The following is a 17,495-nucleotide window of genomic DNA, read 5'->3' as shown; positions in this document are numbered from 1 at the left end:
TAACTGTATGACATTATCAGAAAGAAGCAGCAATTTGTTTTTTCTGGTTTTCAGAATGTTCTGGATAATGGGTATCCAGATAGCAGATGAGAGCTGAGAGCAGCATGATTAGTTTGGCCTTGATGCATGGAAGAGGGTCGTTGGGCTGTCCTCCTGTGTCTTGGAGAGATAGGAAACCTAATAACAGGTAGTTTGGGAGGTCGTAGAATGGTGTGAATTTTGTCAAGTTTGAATTGCATTTAGATCCAAGTTTGGAGAATGTGTTGCATCCTGAGGCTGATCATTGAATGTGGCGTCTAGGAATTTGTGGTGCCGGGTGGGAAGGGGGGATGGTTTGCCCGCTGCCAGCATGTGTGTCAGAAACAGTATAAGCACTGGAGTCATGGGTTTGATTCCTGACCATGACCATAACTGTGTGGAGTTTATATGTTCTCCCTGTGTCTGCCAGGGTTTCCCTAGGATGTTCCGGTTTTCCTCCCACACTCCACAAACATACTGGTAGGTTAATTGGCTGCAATCAAATTTCAAATTGACCTTCGTTTCTCTGGGTCAGTGTGTGTGTGTGTGTGTGTGTGTGTGTGTGTGTATGTTAGGAAATTTAGACTTTAAACTCCAACGGGGCAGGGACTGATGTGAGTGGGTTCTCTGTACAGCGTTGCGGAATTAGTGGAGCTATATAAATAGTAGATGATGATGATGATGATGATGATAATAGCAGATTCTATATCTACATAAAGAAAAGCAGATATTACAAAGAACAAAATAATTGATAAAGAGCATAAACAATTATTTTGGATGTCTACAAAATAGAGTCCTTTATGGAAGATACTACACATAGCAAAGTAAATTCTAATAAATGGTATTCAATATTCAAGTGGCATAATTAAAGTTACAGCAGTGCATGTGATTTCTATAAGAGCCTAAAGGCTTAAGGACAATACATCTGGGCCCTCTATATGTGTCTTACTGGTGGTGGTGGTACATAGACCATTTTTAAGGCAATCCATAGCGACAAGCACTGCCAACCTAAGAAAAAGTGAAAACTAATGGTGAAGCAATACCAGAGAGGAGGTGGTCAATGGAGTAAAGGAGGTGTACTACAGACAGACTTTATCCATTTTATAACACTTTACCAGAGCTCAGAGAATATGTTCTCTTTAAGAAAGAACCATCAACATTCCCATCTCCTCTTTGGCATTTTATTAACATGGTATGGACAGGGTTCAAGGTGGGAGCACTGAAGGAGTCTGACAATAGTTTATGTAATGGAGTGTTCATGATTAGACCTCTGACCTTAGTCTGAATGGACAGTTGTAAAAACTAGAGGAAGAATCTGCTTGACTTTGCAGTTAGAAGGTCCTAGTGTCTGATTCTGACAGTGCTATGACTTTTCAATAGCTAACATAATTGCTCTTATACCAAATAGGAATATACTGTATGTATTTCATAATAAATTACTTGTCAATATTGTCATATACATATCATATGTATAGGATCATGGATTAGATAGCTCAGAACCATTTACCCCCATATAGCTCATTCACAGAATAGGGGATATTCTACAAAGTGCCTGAAGTAGAAAGTTACTGTAAAATGTTTGTAAAATATTGATAAATTTACTCAATATTTTGCAAAAAATACCATCGCTTTTTATTCAGTTTACAATCACTTTTTTTTTTTAAGAGAATACGTAGTACTTTTACCACTATTTTACCACCAATTTCTGCGTCCTCCTTTTTGGAAAATATCCCTCATGCTAAACACTCCATGTTATCCCTTGATGGCCCTCACAACCCTCTATTACTGAGACCACCATCATGCTACATTCTGACAGACTTCTTTATAACCTGTCATTGAATCCATAAATCACCTTAATAGCTCTCTCTTCCTCACTAATTAAGATTACCATCATATAACCTCTGACAGCCCTATCTGTAATGAATGTAACCTTTGTGTACACAATTTACACTCCAAGGCAGTACTGCCCCACCTTGACCCCATTGTATGCCATCTCCCTCTGCTCGCTCTACATAGAACCTATACTAAGAAATGCACTATATTACCAGGTCACTTTTCCCTAATACTAATTTAAAAAACAATTTATCTGGACTATTTTGCTTTGTGACAGAAGGTACAGTGCAGGAAGCAGTGAATATAGAGTGGGGAAGAGGTCAGAGCTTTGTGATGCCCATGAAGGCAGACCACTATTCTGGTGGCAAATATGCAAAGTAGACCCCTATTCATATGGCTAGTAGATGGCAAATCTCTAATTTGATCTCACTCCAAGGAAAAGCAATTGTTTGGGGTAGAAGCAAATATGTTTTTTTTTTTCTAAGTGATTTTTTCACAAAGTGTCCAAACTTATTCATTAAAAACACAGTTACACAACCAGTAAACAATTAACAATTAACCTTCAGCTGTTTTCTCAAGTTTCTGCTTATGTCTGTGCCTGGACAATATAACCTGTTAAAGTTATGGATCTCTCTGCTTAATTTGTTCTTTGTCTTATTCCCATTTTTTTTTTACAGATTCACACACCAGTTTCAAAGCCCACAATGTTTACTAAACTGTTCTTACTTTATCTATATGGCCCCCTCAATACTCCACTCCTCACTCAATGTTTTCCTAATTTAAATACATAAATGTAATATACTCAAACTGACACCAGAAAAGAAAATTCCATAGTCTATCATTCATCTATTTTTTATCTCTCTCTGCTTCTTATATCACCAAATTCAGGCTACACAGGCTTTGACTCTTCTTAATAGCAGGACCAATGCTATGATGATTGTTATTAATTAAAAAAATGTAATGAGTTTTTTTTAAAAATGGCAATGTATTTCCACCCACAATTCCTATAACCAGACCTTGGTTCAATCCTGAGTTGATGTTGATGTTTCCAATAATATGTTAACTAATACTTTGGATTTCACAGAGATGGTGAAAAAAAGGAAAACAATATTGTCACTGTCCAGTATACATAAAGTGTAATATGTTATTAACACAAAAAATGGGAAAGTATGGTGACAAATTAGTTGCCAAGTGACATGTTAAAACTAGAATGGCAAGATTGATGGCAGGAGCTGGCTGGGCTTCTGTTAATGGGACTTGTTGTGCTTAGTTTTGGCAATTTTGTAGTGGAAACTGATTAACAGATGAACATTGTGCTAATGTCATAGGCAAAGTGATAGAAGGGAGGGATTTTGAGGCTTGTGTTTTGAATTTCCCACAGTACTAAATGAGAGAAGGGGGCTATGAAGATATGACCAATTTAAACAATGAAAAAAAATCTACACAAATCTATTGGAATGCAATAGGAGTATGTTGGAAAAAAATATTGGCAAATCAAAGAATGATGCTGAACTGTTCGGATAACTATGTACCTTGGTTTTGTATCAGTCTCTTATCCCAGCGCAGTTCAAGGAGCAGGATTACTTAATTTATGTGCTCCAAAGATGTCTCTGTATAGCTAAAGTTTCCCTAGTGGAGAGGCATGACAATCTGAAGAGGTGCTTTAAGAGAATGTGTAGTCACATTAAAATCCAACTTCCTACCATTTAAAAGCAACCATTTTATTGAAATAAATGTCTTGGTTTTTCTTAAGAAATATTGTTTTGATTAGTCTTATTCATAAGATAATCATGAGAGTGAAGTGACATTGCTTTATTATTTCTTGCACTTTTGTATGTGTAAAATCTTCTACGTTGCTCAAAGTGCACCTAGAAGTACAAATAAAATGTGTAAAGTGTGTCCTACTAAAATATAGGACAATACCTGAAGACCACCAGTTCTGAGCATGGAAACTAAAACCACATCCTCTTAATGTCTTTTACTCATTTCAATAATCAGATGGCTTAAGCTGAAATCTTGTTTTGCACTGATCAGTAAACGTTCTTTGTCATCTATAATGACCACATCCACATACTCCAGAGATATTTTCTCCTATAAAAATCTATAGATAGATAGATAGATAGATAGATAGATAGATAGATAGATAGATAGATACCATTATATATATATATATATATATATATATATATATATATATATATATATATATATTGTGATGCTTCACAAGTTCCCTCTTTATTATCTAAGCCTATAAATGTGAATCTTCACCGCCACCTACTGACTATTATTTCTTTCACCAACACATTGCATTATTGTATTAACCCTTATATATTTAATTAAGGATAAAAGCCTTTTGTTTCGTGGACCTTCTCTGGACCTCTGTACAACACCAAGCCAGACTTTTGAACAGTTTGTCGAGCTTTAATCAGTCATTATAAACTAACCTTTCACAGGCGCTTGCACAACACAAACTTCCGCCTTCTCTGTCGTACATCAACAATGTTCTTTTCCACATTTTGAACCTGTTTTAATTGTTCAGCATGAGGCCATATGTTTCAACTTTATGAATATGAGATAATAACGATAATAATAATGATGATGATGATAATAATTATAACCAAAGTTAGCAATATCCAATTCATCAGCTAACATTGTCATGCACTGTGTGGAAATGGTGATTAATGACCTGTAGGAGTTCATGTACTCATGGATTAAGGCAAACAGAACATATAAGAAAGAAAAATGTGCAATGAGTGCTGCCAATTGCAAAGTAGAACCAACTACATGAATGGCACCATTTTGTAAGTAATGTCATTACTTATGTCATATCATTTTAAGCTGACATGTAGATTATTCATAGTATTATTGCTTCTGCCCTTTTCTCTGATAACTGGGTCCTAATACAATTATTTTACTATGATGTGAATAGAAGGTCATTTTTTTATTCACACAATATCCATCCACGATACCCATGACCCTTCATCCAGGTATACACTAGAATCAGAATATACATTTTATAAGGCTTGAAAAGCAGTAATGTCTGTTTCATGGATTATATTGGTACTTCCTGAAAATATCAGTTAACTATTATTTCCATGCATGCATTCTGTTTCATTATTTCACAAAGTTCCATTTAGAAATCTGGTGTGTAATCCTTGTGCTAGTGTTACTATTATCACCTGGGTGGTCTTTGCATTACTCATGGTGTTGGAGACATACATAATTTAGCAGAGGCAGCAATGCTTAGCAGAAGGTGTGAGGCAATACACCTGTCAGCTGACACACATCTTCATACTAAGCAAATGGAAATGTAAAAATTGAAATACAATATATAACTGTTTGAAGTGAAGGGAGTTAGTGAAAATACAATGAATCTCAGACATATATATGGGTTTTCTGTCTTCATGAATTTAACACCACATGGTGAAGAAATCCCTGAATGCAGTATATGAATGGTTTTATCATTTTCTATTCATTTTCTATTCACATATTAATAGGTTTGCCAGAAGCTTACTTAAAAAATTCAGATTCGATTCATTCTGTTTTCCGGTGAAATCACACACTGAAAAATATATGTAATATAACTCAATGTTCTTGCAATTAGCGTAACTCCCACTGCCTTACCTGTGCCAGAAGGAGTGGGAATTTATGGGCAGGTATCCCTCTGGGCAGTCTCAGGGTTCTTGGTATACCCATATGTTATTGTCTGGTAGGAGGACTACGTTTCCTAGAACACTAAGTAACTAAGTTCTGAGGCAGAAACATCTTGTCCCACTCGGTGACAGGGGAAGAAGCAGAGAGACAGAGACAAGTCAGGTGATGTGGGGATCAATGATCGAGAGAGGAAGAAAACAAGGTGCATGTAGACCCAAGCAAGGCCCCTGGCATTGAAATTTACAAGTCAAGTTATGAGTAACTTGTTTCCAGTGTCAATTGTTATAAAGGATACTGAGTTGTATACAGTAAAAATAACTTTATAGTCTGAGCTAGGGTGAACCCAGACACTGTGCCAGTGTTAATCTTGCTATTTTTCATTTATTTGAGATATCGCAGGGAGATTAAACTCAGTTTTTAGTTTTATAGTCAGTTGAAGAGTGTTTATAATTGGATTAGGAGTAGTATTAAACAAGTGTTCAATGACTGAGTTATTATTAAACAAGTGTTCAAGACCTGAGATATTATTGACTATTTCATTATCATCCTGTATACAGACATCCTGTATTTACATCTATATTGAGACCTGAGTTACTTATTTTGAGTTTCACAGGTAATTCCATTTTAAACATGTACACCATCAAAAGATCGGCAGCACCATTGTTAGTTATCTGCCTGGTAAGGTAGGGAGCACATTAGAGGGATGTGAGCGTTATTGCTTTGTTTGACAGTTCTATTATTTAGTATATGTTCATATTAGTCCAATGAGAGGGTTTATATTTATAGAGATTAGACAACAAAATGATGCCAATTGTGTTACAAGATATTACATAGAACATATTTTACTATATACTTTGTTTGTGACTGTTTACCCAGTTTACCCATTTGCCCACAAATGTTTCACCTACTCACACTTCACATATTACTGCCATACGCTCTATAGTAAACATGCCTGGCTTTTATCTCACTCATTGCATACATTAATTGTGTCTAGTGAGTCAGGCAGAGATTCTTCTAGGCTGATCCCTGAGTGAATAGATCACCTATCACCTGTTGAGGGTATATTGAGAAGACCTGCGTGGAGACGCTTCATCATCATTGGTGAATTATTACATTTCACACCCTTAGACCAGTTCGGCTCACAGGTTACATTTGATTGTCCATTTACCATTTTCTGTTGTGCGATACTTGTAACTCAACAGCACACCACAAGGCACCACACATGCCAAAATAACAGTAATTACGATTCTACTGCAAAAGGGGAGTTTAAAAAAAGCAAAAGCCAGTTGTGGACAAGGCTACAAAGTTTAATCACTGTCCAGCATTGATGGTATAAGATTCCAGGAGACTGGAATCTGAGAGCTGGATTACTGCGACATTTTACATTTTTTGTTAATCGTATACAATCCATTCACTTAACCCCTATCTCCTCCGCTCATTCTCCCCTCTCTCCCATTGCCTCAACCGGCTCCTCTTGTGCCTGGTCTGTCAACCCCCCCTTAGGATGTAAGCTCGAATGAGCAGGGCCCTCTTCCCTCCTGTCCCCTTACCCGTTCTTCTGCTCCGTGTCTATTGCATCTGCCTGCCTGGAGTTTCTGAAGTATTGGTACTTTTTGTTTATTGTTCTGTACTGTTATACCCTGTATAGTCTACTGTTTGTACTATATGCGGCGCTGCGGAAACCTTGTGGCGCCTAACAAATAAATGATAATAATAATAATACAATCATTTTGTTCTTGATTTATGATGTTCAAACTAACTTTGATTTTGAGTACAAGCCTTAAAGTGTACTCACTGAATCCACATGACCACCTGAAACTTTTAAACCATAGTGCATTGATGGAGGTTACAAATCAATCTTAAAGGCACACTGACTCTATCCCCCACTTTAGTTTATCTAATGAAAATATTAAACTGATAATTTATACTAATAATCATGTGTTTTACTGGACACCGTAAAGATGTAACTAAATTTCATTTCAGAGTATAGCTTGCTTATAGAGCCAGTGTTCTCATCTCTACACCAAAATATTTGAGTCAATCCTCAGAGCTATCATGTCAATCTTACTTATTTCTGATAATACTTATTACAACACTGTTGAGGTCCGACCTGTACAGCACATGTAAATGCAGAGTTGTGTCATTACAATGTCAGCTGCGGGAAAGTTGAGCTACTCGTTCCTTCCCAGTGTTTTTATTAGACTTAAAAGACAAGTCAGTTCTCACATGACACTTGTACCATTTCCAATTGGTTCTCATCGGAATAGTATTTCACTGGAGATTGTCAATTAACCATTGATGTTGAAATTCTTATTCTTTACCAAAACTGCAAACAAACTTTCCATATCAGCATATTTTTTAACTAGAACTCGTGATATATTGGTTATCCAAGATTCTGTCAGCAGTAGACAAAGGATAGTTATTAAAAAAAAATTATGATATGACAAACATATATGAATACTCAAAATGGAAAATTTCAAATTTCTCCAGGGAACATCTATGCCACTTTCATGCTACTCAAGAAAACATTTATTGCTAAGATATAAATTCAATTTTAAAATTTTGATCTTAGCAAATACAGTTTAAGAAAACATAAATTCTTGTATTGCTTTTAAAGCCTTTATTTTGTATCCTATACGATGTTCAGTGAACTATCTATATCTTAATGTATCTGCGTCCCAAATTTGGCAACAGAAACTATTTTCTTGCATTTTTGATTTCCCAGCACACTTTTAAGAAAGCTATATTGTAAAAAAAATAATTGGGATATTATATCTCACATGGAGCTGTATTTGTATCTTCTATTTATATACACAAAAAAATCAAACTAGGGAAAGACAGTATTTTAAAATGTAGAGGTTTCTTCATATGTTAGCAGTACTCAGGGATGAAATGGCAATATAACCTAGTGGGACTCTTTCCGGTAGGCCAATTGCCTCAGGAGGCCGACTAGTATCTTTTTACAGTTTTTACAAAAAAATGAAAAATAAAATTATGTGTAGCGCCCCCCTCCCCCCCCCCCCCCCCACTGTGCAGTGCGGTAGTGTGGTACTAGGTGGCTGGCCCCCTCCTCCGGCCTGGCGGAACCTGGCTAGAGGAGGGGCCAGCCACCACCACCCCCATCAATCACAGGGCACGTTTAGGACTCATAAACAATTGTTACAAAATTAGTGTTTTGTAGAAAATGCTTGAAGCATTTTACCTTTGTGGCCATTTATTGTAAGGATTATTTTTAATGCATTTTTTGAAACACACAGTACACATTTTTATATATTAAAGAGAGAGACTTGACTGGTAGTTTACAGTTCATGACATCAGGAAAAGATGCAACATTGCAGTGAGGTGCTCATATGCTGCTCTGGCAGACTTATCAAATACGATTGTGCCAACATGTTTTGTAATAGTTTAGCTTATTAAACGCAGTCAGATATGTTTCTATGAAGGGAATTCTGGAAGGATGTGTTGGTAGGCAACTAAACAAGTTTGAGCACATAAACCAGTCACAGATAATGTAAAAGGATTCATGTGTTTTTATAACACAGGACTGGCGGCTTTTTCCCTGCTTTGCTTAAGAAATGACCCACTATGTCTTAAGTCATCACATCTAGGTTTTCTTGAATGTTACTACAACCAAATTCCAGTAGTTCTAAATCACGCCTACTTTTGTGTTGGCCCCACCCACAGTTGATTTGGACCCGCCCACATGAGGCCACTTCAATAATTTTTTCCAGGGGCACTTTAAGTTCCAAATCTGCCACTGGCAGTACTCTATTGCATAATATGAAAGAGGGCATTACTATGTGGCATAATATGAAGGGGGCATTACTCTGTGTCATATGAACAGGGGTCATTACGCTGTGGCATAATATGAAGGGGGTATTACTCTGTGGCATAATGTGATTTGGGGGCACTACTCTGTAGCATAATATGAATTGGGGGCAATACTGTGTGGCATAATATAAACTGGAGGCATTTCTGTGTGGCGTAATATGAAATGGGGGCATTACTGTGGCATAATATGAACTGGGGGCATTACTGTGTGGCATAACATTAATGTTTATTTTTGCTCTCATTACTATTAATATTATCTTGATATTAGCAGCATAAAATAAGATATGTTATATATGTACACACGCATGCACACCTGGACCTGGGTTTGACTAGATATTACCCGACACACTGATAGAAAAAGTTTGCCAGGCCCTGCACTATAACTCCTCCACAGTCAGCTCACCAGAGTTCTCTCTTTCACACTCTGCTTTGACTTATATTCAAAAACCTTGTGCACTTTTCTTCTCTCCTCAAAAGTTTGACATAAAGAAGTACTCCTAGTAAACATAACACTATATACTGTTAATGGGGGCTTCTGACACAATAAAAAAGCTAGTGCACAAATATTAAAAAAAAAAATCCCTACTAGAAAACACTATATGCATTTCATCTCTAGTTATTTTTCATGATACATGTGAAATTATCCTTATTTCCAAATCCACTTTTTCTTAATGAACCACAATATGTTGCTATATGTTGTAATCTATGGGCTGACCACACCCCTTTAATGACTGACCACACCCCATCCCACCTTATGTAGTGGGCCCCTACCACTGCATTCCCCCGGTGGGCCCTTCATGTCCCAGTCCGACACTGCACCTAGCTCCTCAAGACAGGTTCTCTTTCTTCCCAGCTTATATGGTCACTCCTGGGAATGAAATATAACACTTTTTATCTTTGGCAGTTCCAGGTTCATTGAAAAGACCTCCATGCCAAGTAATTTGACAGGGGCCTTCTGATAAACACCACACACAGGTGTCTCTATCTCGGTGTGAAGTCAAACTCCAAACACTGTCATATATTGCCAGCACAACCAACTCAAAGGCACGGGTCAATTCATAGAAAATATATCACAATCTCAGTCACAATCCAATATGTCAAGCACTCTGCCTCAGAGATAAAATGTGCACATGCACACATTTTTTTGATCAAGCTATTATATTTATTGAGATCTTACAATTATTTCTAGGTGTATGATGTACAAAAGTTCCTAGTATTAACCTTCAAGTTTAAAAATGTGAAAAACAATTTTATTGACAATGAATGGGAAGAAGACTGAATGATTGTAATTCAGCTCAGGATATCAAGCCAATTATTTTGTGAAAAGCCTGAATTTTAAAAGATCACTTTATTAAAAGTGTTGCATGTGTGGGAATGACGGTGGTTTAAATTTAGAACACAAGCTAGACCAGTTTGTGGCAGTCTTAGAGTCTCCATCATTTTTTCAAGGCACCCCTCCAAAATAATTACTAAGCAGTTCTGTTTTATCAGTAGTTGGGTCAAAATAACGTAATAAGTATTTAGGTCAGGACAGAAATGCTTAGTAAGTTGTTTGCAAAAGTAATACACATAAATCCAAGGAAAATAATATTTTTATAGATGTTTTTCAATTATATTTCTGTCAAGGAATAATATACAGCTAATATTAAGAGAAATTAGATCAAATAAAATAAAACAACAACATGTACAAAAATGATCACACTGTGCCCTCCTTTATCCACACACACACTCTGTGCCCTCCTTCATCCACACACACTCTGTGCCTTCCTTCATTCACACACACTCTGTGCCCTCCTTCATCCACACACACTTTGTGCCCTCCTTCATCCACACACACTTTGTGCCCTCCTTCATCCACACACACTTTGTGCCCTCCTTCATCCACACACACTTTGTGCCCTCCTTCATCCACACACACTTTGTGCCCTCCCTCATCCACACACACTCTGTGCCCTCTTCATCCACACACACTCTGCCCCTCTTCATCCACACACACTCTGCCCCTCTTCATCCACACACTCTGCCCCTCTTCATCCTCACTCTGCCCGCTCCTTCATTCTTTTGCTCCTCCATTGCTGTTTCCTATCACCATTTCCACTTCCCTTTCTTTACTTACCATACTTGGCCTTCATTCTTCTATCTTTTCTTCTGTTTTCTTACCAATCCGGTGGCGCCCGGGACCCAGCATCCACCTCTCTCCTGTCGCTTCTCACTGAATATGTCGATCGTGACGTCATCACGACCGGCATTCAGTGAGACGTGAGGAGGGAGGAGGATGCTTGGTCCCGGGCGCCGCTGGGTTCCGGGGCGCCGCCACATTGGTAAGTATTTTTTTAAAAAATTCCTGGCCTTGGCGGCACCTCTGTGACGGCGCCGCAGCACTCCTGGGAGCCACAGCGCAAACTTTGGGAACCGCCGAGCTACACTGTTTGCTCTTATTTTTTTTAGAGATTACCCAAACTGTTTTAAAATGAAACAGGATGAGGCTGTGGTAATTTACCATCTTACAAACGTGACTCCAAAACCGCTTGTTGCTTATTTTCGCTGCAGCTCTTGTCAGAGCAAGTTGTTCATCGTTCAATTATTGCTTTTTTTGTTTTTTTAACTCCTGCCTACACCCCAGGAATTAGGTGAGGAAATGGCCAAAGAGGGCTGTGTGGGGTGTGTTTATTTAGAATACATGTATTTTATCAGAATGTGTGTTTGTGGAGGTTATGCATTTTTCCAATGTCAACTACAGGTCCCAGCAGGTCCAGCCATGGGTATGCTGGAATTTGTAGTACTACAAGTGCCAGCATAGCCAAACATTTTAAGGTGCCTAGAGCATGCATCAATGGTGTACTGTGTAAAAATGCTTCAATACCCCTTTAATTTTATTATTAACCCACACCCATTGCATCAGGGGTGTGGGAATAGCCCACTGTGCTGTCAACACCAGGGCTGGCTATTCCTGGGGGGTGCTGCATTTTTCGAGGGTTCAATTCCTCTAGGGTATTCAACCCCATGCAGAGAGGTATGCCACCGGCAATGGCAGACATAGCCTAGTGCTAGTATCAAGCATTTTCAGGACCCCACGCTTTTTGTCCCTATAAATTGGATGATTCTAGCCTTGGCTGGTAGCACTAGAGCTGGCTTATCTTTTTGGGAAGGGTCACGCTTTTTAAAATTTATTTATTTTATAGATGCCAGTTTTGCCTGTAAAGGCATTGCCATTATAAATCTGCCCTGCAAAGTTGCCGAATATTGACGACTGGCAAAAAGCGCAGATTGATACATTTACCCCCTGGAGTTAGAATTAACCCCTAAGCAGGGCAGCCAAGAGGAGTTTTGGGCACGGTACAACAACTTCATTGGTCCTGTTCCATGGACGCCAACAGGTTGGTGGCTCCTCCCACTACAGAGGCAGGCGAGGGCCCCCAGGTAGTCCTAGGCCCCCTGTACTTTGTATCTCCCCCTCCCCCCTCTCGGTGCTCCTGCCCCTAAGATAGAGAGTAGTAAGGCTGCACTGATAACTACTTTACCACCATTCAACCTTCACTTTATAAACTATTTTCAGTTCTGCAAAATAAAAAATGTATTTAATCTGCCAACATTATCTATGGTTGCACAACTTGTTGTTTTTAATGAAGTTAGAAAGAAATCTGTGCCCCATCTGATGAGTTCAGATAGGTTCTTAAAATACATCTTGTTCAACATTACATTTTTATCTGTGTGCTTAATTTTAGCTAAACAAACCACACATGAGCACAACAATGATAATAATCTCTCATTCCTGTGTGTAATTTGTATGTCTTTCTGAATTATGTCTGATTATACTTATAATATGCAGATTGTCTTTTGACCACCTCAGAAAGAAAACAAAGTGCCTCTGCAAAACTCTTCTAAGTTACATTACAAACAGCTGCATGCTTCACAAATAAGGCCACTGGGAACACATTTACTGAAATAAATCTTCCTTTAGGGATTACATCTATTAGAAATCATGATTTATTCATTCTAAAACTCAGTAATATATATGTAAGACTTAGAGCTGTACGGTTCAAATTGCAATCCTTGGGCCATGTGCTCACTTAGATTTTTTTCGATTGACTGAGAACCCCATAAATTTTATTTTATAACTTCATCGTTGAAGGAGATATGGCCTGTATGTGTCTATAATAATATACTATAAACAGTCAAGAAAGCTAATAAATGCTTTTTATTCTACTAAAGGCGTTATTTGTGTATCATTGAAATGTATATAAAAATGAATAGAGTGATCAACAGAATCACTTTCCTTTTATGACTGTCATGTTTGTTAAATCATTCTATGATTGTTAGCAGTGTCAGCCTGGTAGCACAATGCCACTTTTTGCCTCATGTAGAGTAGGCAGCCCAATGCTCAATAGGGTTTGGGGTAATTTGTAAAAGTCAGTATATCATTAGTTTAGTATGTGAAATTCTAAGACCCAGAAAGCCCTGGAAAGCGTCAACTACTTGTCCATGCTGCACTTGTAGATAAACCCTTTCAATGACTACTCTGGTAAAGGCTCTTTATTGATAAAATTGAAATCATTCATATCCCATGTGGGGGCCACAGACTAGAAACCAAATAATGGTTTTCTCATGCTACAGCAGATGTCATCAGTGGTAAACCACTCTGATTGGCTACTCAAATATATGCCCTTTGATTTCATTCGCATTTGGGTATACTTTGGATCAATACAGGAGGGAAAAAAATAAAATTTATTTGGTTTTAAGATTGGAATAAATATGTGACCAAGGGACTTGGTGAGTCTGTTTTCTAATAATGGCATTTTTTGTCCATGTGCTACTCCCTGTTGGTTCAGTATGTGGAACTGCAGGATCCAGCAGGCATCGACTGCCAAGGCTTGCTGGCTCTTGTAGTTGTACAAGCTCCAGCATGTCCAATCAGTTGATGGCTGCCAGGGCTTATTAGGTCTTGTAGCTTCACACACTAAACTAGTGATATTCTGATTTTTAAACATTACCCCAACCAACTACCACCCAGGATGTTAACTCTGAGATCTGCATTTTTTTTGTGGGTCTGATTCTGGCAGGGAATTCAGCCTGGATTTGATGAGGCTGTATCTGGAACACATTATGAAAGAGATACCGTTTTATGGTAGGCCTAATTATATTTATGTATAGCTATATATACTTGAGTGAATAGTTGAATAGTTAGCTAGACTCTGTGGTTCCTAGTTCAGGCCTGATAGGCAGATACAGCTTTATGACCAAGGTGCCAAAATGCTCACAGTGTAATCATGTTAGGGTAAATTCAGCCTGCATATATTCCCCATACTAAAAAACACATCAAAATAATATTGTTCATAGACATCTGTATATAATTCTAATTTGTGAAGTTAGGCCTTGGACATATGTCAAGCTCAAAGTCCAATCTGCTAGAGGAGCTAAGAAATGAAGTATCATCCAGAATATTATATCTATTATATTCATGATTGATATGTATCTGTATGAATTTGTGACCTGTTTATTGAAGGTAAAATTTTGTATCTGGGACATACTGGAAAAATATATTTCTATGTAAATTGCCATGAATAAGAAATATGCTATAATAGAAGTGTCATACTCACACACACACACTGGCACACACTCACACACTGGCACACACACACACTGGCACACAAGCACATACACACGCACACAAACACTGGCACACACACACGCACACAAGCACACACTCCTTTTCAGTGAGATCATAGGGGAGTGGATGAGGGATAGAAAGAGTAGCTTAAATTTATTCAATATTTTATTATTTCTATTGGTAGACAATGTGAAAAATGAAAATTTGTCCACTTTTGTCTACCTCTCCCAGGCAAACAGAATTACATGAAAATGTGAGTTAATTTTCTGTTATTATTCCTTTTTATTTCAAAGAAACTGATCTGCATAATAAAACTGTATGTCACTTTGTTATCTTATGTTTAGTACCATAAGTCTTGTGGCTATTTCACCATAATAAAATCCATTTAATAAGTATCTGTCTCTGTGTTCTAACACATTCAAGTGCTAGCTAACTTGGATATTAAAAAGCTACATAACCGAAATACCAGTGATTGTTTTGGTAACAATAACTTTGGTTGATTTATGTTTTGATGGTATGGTTGAGATAGGACAAGGAATGAACTCTTGAAGCAAACCTTGGTGGTGACAATTTTAGTGATTGTGTGATATAAAAAGGGGGTGATTTTATACTTTTTAGATAAACCAGGTGGTTTTGTTGTGATTAACCCCTCATCACACGTGAAAGACAGGCTCAGGTGAGTGCTGCTAGTGACATACCCCATGCTGTAGGTGTGTCTGTTTTAGGCAGTTGTATCCTGGTCCTAGTTGTGCCTTTTTCAGGGAGACCCCATGTGGTTTAAACCCCCTATAATAACAGTAGCCAGCCATGGTTTTAAGAAAACTGCCTACCCTTTTTATGGGGGGTCTACCATTTTTAATTTATATTTTGTTTTGTTTTTCTTTTACCAATAAAGCTACATTGCTTTACACCATGGCTCAGGCAGTCTTAATGTTTCCAACTCATAAGAGGCTAATTTGAAGATCCAGCCTACTCTACACTTATATGTGCACCCCCTTGCTGTAAATCAGTTACGCAGTTACTATGCTAGTCAGTTGGCAACAATAGTAGTGGCAATCGATCTGATTAACAAACTGAACCCATGGCTTGAATAAAGCCCAGACTCAATTATGCCTCAAACAATCTGTAACCTTTTTCTGTTCCCTTCTCTGTTGGTTTACACCAGTCTCTAGCCTTTTACATTCTATCACTCTATCAGCCTTTTAACTTTCATCAGACTTTGAGTACATTCTGTATGTGGATGATGAAGAACCATGTTGTGTTGTCAGCAGAAGAAGCCCTGTGAGTCTAAAGAAAAATCACCCCAGGAGGATACGTCCTTGAGGGACAGAAGAGTATCACCTCTGACAGGAGGGAGAGCCCTGTCAGATATGTCAACCCTGTCCTGTGAGAGAAACAGCTGAAATTTCCTGTGAGAGTTCTGAGGAGAAAACCGAATCTAAATGGATAAGTAACCCTTGTTTCTTGTTTATTTATTATTTGAAGGGACTGTGTATTGTGAATCTTGTTATTAGGTAGATAGGGACTTTGTGGGAGGACCCAAAGATAATTTGTACACCGTTTCCATGACTGTGATAAACTATCAGGGGCAGTGATAGGGAAAGACAGCTAGAGATCAGAGGCTGAGATAAAACATGAACAACGGCACTAAACAACAAAATTTACCTAAGACAAGTGACAATTATTACAGTGAAGTACAGAGGAGAGATGGCTCACTGCAGGACTGGGACAGTGTAATAGGGTGAGACAAGGAGGAAAGTGTGTACATGCCTAATTTCTTTAAGTCATATTTTACCGGAAAAAAGACTATAGATTGTGCTTATTAGAAAAGTGAGGGATACTGCAGAGTGTCACCATTAAAAGTGATTTATGTTTTACAAAGCTAAGGAAAACTGACACCAGCAACTTTATTCTGGAACCTTTTCTACCATAGTCTACTGTTTCTGGGATTATGATTAATTTCCTCATAAGACCATGTCACAAACACGCTCCCAGCTGCCGTGACTTTTGGGTGATTTGCTGTATGAGGTCACATGATTCCAGCCCGCAGTCTCTCTTTACCTATCACACAAGTTATAGACCTACTGAATCGCCCCCAAACATCGCTCACACCTCACACACTTCAGGTTTGCCACCACCTATTGAATACGGGCAATAGGACCCAAATATATTGTCCCACACTGGCACACAAGGCTTCTAGCTATCCACAGACTAGCAAAACCCACACCAGCAAGCAAAGGGTTAACTCTTCCCACCTCCAGACTGTTACACAAATGTATATGTAAATACAAGCACACAGCTTGTTAATCAAATGTATGAACAAATCACGCAGTCAAAGGGTTAACTTGACCAAGCTATTTTTCTTCTTAACAGGCTAATGGATTTGTTAGAGTATCAAGGACGCAACATATTAAATTATTAGATTTGATATACAAAAGTACAGAGCATGCAGATATAAAAAATAATTATTAAACAATTAATTTGAGATTAACATACACAAGCAAAACAGATTAAAATAAAAGGGGTTACATTCAAAATAGCACTTGCTTGA

This window comes from Mixophyes fleayi, chromosome 1, assembly GCF_038048845.1.
Source record: "Mixophyes fleayi isolate aMixFle1 chromosome 1, aMixFle1.hap1, whole genome shotgun sequence".
NCBI lineage: Eukaryota > Metazoa > Chordata > Amphibia > Anura > Limnodynastidae > Mixophyes > Mixophyes fleayi.
The sequence above is the reverse complement of the archived record's forward strand: the minus strand, read 5'-3'. Positions refer to the sequence as shown.